Here is a 4,187-nt window from a genome sequence, read left to right as displayed (position 1 = left end):
TTTAAAATAAAGTTGTAGTTTAAAAAATCAAAAAGGGAAAAAAAACGCTCGCGCAGCAATATGAACTGAAAAGCAAAAATGGTTTCTTGACACAACGTAGCAGCGAGAGGACGTCTTACAAGTAATTGTAACTAAATTTTTTGAATCAGCTTAAAATAATTGAACTAAAGTAATCGGCTAATTAAACTTAACGTAAAAAAAACTTGAGCAATTTGATATCATTTGTCTGAAGTTTTTTCATTTCTAACTATTCGTTGCTGTAAAATCCTAGTTTAAATGTAAATAGAGAGCACTTCACGTAAATATAGAGCACTTTTTTTTCCAATTTCGTTGCCCATTTGCACAATTGAGACATTTTTACGCATTAACAGTACTTTAAATTAATTGGAACAAACATATACTTGTATATTTTAAGAAAAGTGTTTCTTTCTTTGGGATTTTCTCCTTCAGACCGGTTTCGAGCAGCCTCACCTGTCTAGTAGCCACAGAAGTCTGACTGCAATGGGAAGGTCCCAGGTTCGAATCCCGGCTCGGGCATGGATGTTCTTTCTCTCTCCTTTCCTTGAGTTTATTTCCTTGAGGCCCATTACAACAAAAACTTGTTTGGAAAACGAAAAATTACGAAAATTATGCAGAAATACAAAATCTATGAAAGCCATCAACGTTTCCAGAAAAATTTCTTATATATACTTCTTCTTCTATTATTATTTTTATTAAAAACTTTTCAGCAAAGAGCATTTTCTTTTTATCAAATCAATTCTCGCTTTTTTTTTTCTTTCAGCTTTTTCATTTTCTTTTCCTTTTTAAGTGATAAGTAAATTTATTTTTAAAAAAATATATATGTTTGCTCGCTATTTATACCTTTTATTTTGATTTTATGAAATATAGCGCCTTTCCCTAACAATAAGAACCAGAATTATATCAGGTCCACCGAAAGTTCTGTCCGTTTATGAAGAGGATGAAAATGCTAGTTTTTAAAATATCATCTGTATGATACAATCATCATCGTAGATTGTGACTTCTTGCCAGCATGATGGAAATTTGTTAATCCTATTTTTGAAGAACGTTTTGTCTTTTTGGCGACGTAGAGTTCAAGTACTATAGTTTTAAATCTTCACATGCTGCTTGGAGATTCCTTATAAAATCGTAGGGCTAGGCTACAAAAAATTCCTGCATCCACCACTCTTCTTAGTGCTTGTATCATCCAATTTTTTCTTATTTCTCTATTTGCAAAAACTTTTGGCAGGGAAAAAAATTCCAAATGGAGGAAAGTATCAAAATAGCATTTTTCACCTCCAAAAAAAAGGCGTTTTTCGTAAATGAGATTTACAAATTGCCATCGCGAAATTGAAAGAAATCAAAAATTAGTAGATATTTAATTGTACGCATTATAACTGTTAATGTTTTAAAAACTTAATATGCCTCTATCTTCAAAAACGAACAGAATTTTCTGGTCGACCTAATACTCCACTTGTTTGGTAAGGAAAATTGCAAGAACACCGCAAAAGTAAAGATTCAATTATTATTTTTAGAACTCCATGATTCTGAGATAGAAACTTCGCTTCGAATTCCGGAGGTCAAGGGTTCGATTCCCATCGGAGTTTTTGGTGTTATTTTCTCTTGTAAATTTTTCTTCCGTTGTCTTATATACAAATAATGAAGTCCAACCTCTCGAGGCAATGACAACCCATATATTCATACTGATCACAGTAAAACCTCGTTACATCGCGCCTCGTTATATCGCTGATTCGGATGTATCGCGCTTTTCCTTCGTCTCCCAAAAAGTTATACTTGTGTTTTAAATTGTTACTTTACAATTGACATCACAGGTTTTCTTCTTTTTTTTTTTTTTTTTTTTAAATATTTCGTAGATTTTTTTTTCTTTAATTAATGATCAAAACTGGTATATTTTTCATTCACTTAGTTTGTTACAGCTTAAGCTGCAACTTTCAAGTCATATTCCACTATAAAACAATAATGATATGTTTAATATTTTTAAAAGCCATTTTGTAGACTAATTTTGTTTTGATTTTATTAAATAAATATTTGTTTTGATTTTATTAAATAAATAGTCCATACATGGTAATAAACTAATATTTTTGTAGAGACAAGTGTAATTAGTTTTTCCGTTAATTAAATAGTTTTTTTTTTCCTTGGTTATATTGCGTGTTCGGATGTATCGCTTTTATTTTTCTTTTGTTTCCCGTCAAACCCGAGTTTACCAAGGGTTGCTGTATTAATTATGGACACGATGAATAGATTAGTAACGAGCATTTTCTTTTATTAAATAATTTATGGTCCTTTTTTTTCTTTTTTAGAAGTATATTTATTGTTAAAAAAATATATTTGCTCGAAATGTGTACTTTATTTTCTGTTTAATTTTGTGAAACACAGCTCCACCCCCCAGCAATACGAAATATGCTTAGAAAATACTTGTTTGAGGAAGGGGAAAATGCGAGAGCGGATGCGCAAATAAAAAAGGAAAGCGCCCGAACAGGGACTCGAACCCTGGACCGTTAGGTTAAAAGCCTAACGCTCTACCGACTGAGCTATCCGGGCTCATAAGGCTAAGACTGTATCCCAAATCAGTGGCAACTGTAACATGATTACGAATTAGCAGTGTACGTAATCAGCAAAAGTGGAAAACTCGTATTGGAAAATTGGGAGAAGCACTACTGATAACAGATTGTTTCTTTTCGGTTTGTTTAAGTACGCTTATCTCTTGATTTTATAACAAGATAAGGAAATCGAAGTAACTATGTAGTATCAGCAAAGTGTAAGATACGAAGTTATATTTATAATTTAAAGCTTTTCGAATTCAATATCTTATTCTACTGTTATTATTAATGCAATTTAGCTACTGGCACGCACATTCGAGATACGGGCTACTTTAATATGCAAAGCATGAGCAAGAGATGCGTACGTCTGTTGAACAACGCATTATTGTTAAATTTCTAGCCAAAGAGACCATTAAACCTTCTGAACTTTTAAGAAAGCATCACGCAATGTTTGTGGAAGAGACCTTTTCACACACTCGAGTGTATGAGTGTGGTAAAACAAATGTTTGCATGATGAGAAGCAGTCGTAGGAAACGAACCTGATGAAAAAAGAGACAGCAGGACAAGCATCACTGCTGACAACACTATTTCCATTTGTGCCATTTTTTAAAAGGACAATTAATGCAGGCTATTAATGTCGCCTTTTGCACGAAGTACAAGCTGCGTACAACAAGCGAAGGCTGCAAGCAATACCCAACGTCATTCTTCTCCATGAAAATGCAAGGCCGCATACTGAAGCTATAACGTGGGAAAAAATGGAGGAATTTCAACGGAGAACTATAGAAAATATTTCCGTAGAGTCCAGATTTATCGCCCTGCTACTACCATTTGTTTGGACCACTGAAACAAAGAATAGGATGTCTACCGTTCTTTATGATACAAGTGTAGAATTCGTGAGCCTTTGGCTCCGCACATGTTCCACTTTTTACTTCCTTTTACATAGTAAAGGAAATTTTGTATTCGCGAAAAAATTTTCACTCAAAAATCGGCATTAATTTCCATTTTGCTCGCCCCCGAATGAATATTGATTTTTTTTTCTTTTTAACCCGACCACGCGTGGATACATGCCTAAGAACGTATTGACACTTGAAGAATCCATTTTGACGATCATCGAGTTAATTACAACGAGTTTTCTCGTGACGTCCGTATGTATATGTGCGTATGTGTGTCTGTATCTCGCATAACTCAAAAACGGTATGTCCTAGAACGTTGAAATTTGGTACGTAGACTCCTAGTGAGATCTAGTTGTGCACCTCTCCTTTTGGTTGCATTCGGATGTTCCAAAAGGGGTCTTTTACACCTTTTTTGGGGACGATCATTGTTAATTTCAATGCAAACTGAAGTGGTGTTATAATTTGGCAAACACTTATAGATATATCATCAAGCTTTTGGTTACCAAGTGTTTTCACCAACTTGGCGACAAATTTGGCGTTTTTATTTTAATTAAAAAAATCTCCAGATGACCAGGGTGTGACAATGCCTGGGCAGCAGGTCACTCTGCGCCGAAAAATTATTCTTTGTCCACTAGTTTTTCTGAACATGAGTCTTTCAGAAGCCATGATGCATTGAATTTGTTAATACACTCTGAAAAATAATGTCTTTGGCACTTAAATTTGTTTTCTCGGGAAC

The 4,187-nt window shown here is 34.0% G+C and overlaps 1 non-coding gene across 1 annotated transcript; it reads right to left on the bottom strand.

The window, feature by feature from the left end:
- Positions 1–2,486: 2,486 nt before the first annotated feature.
- Trnak-uuu (transfer RNA lysine (anticodon UUU)) lies at positions 2,487–2,559 on the bottom strand. The gene has a single exon. It is a non-coding gene; the product is annotated as a tRNA-Lys (tRNA).
- Positions 2,560–4,187: the final 1,628 nt, after the last annotated feature.

This window comes from Uloborus diversus, chromosome 10 (assembly GCF_026930045.1).
Source record: "Uloborus diversus isolate 005 chromosome 10, Udiv.v.3.1, whole genome shotgun sequence".
Lineage (NCBI taxonomy): Eukaryota > Metazoa > Arthropoda > Arachnida > Araneae > Uloboridae > Uloborus > Uloborus diversus.
Note: the sequence above shows the minus strand (reverse complement) of the source record. Positions and strands in the feature narration are given on the sequence as shown.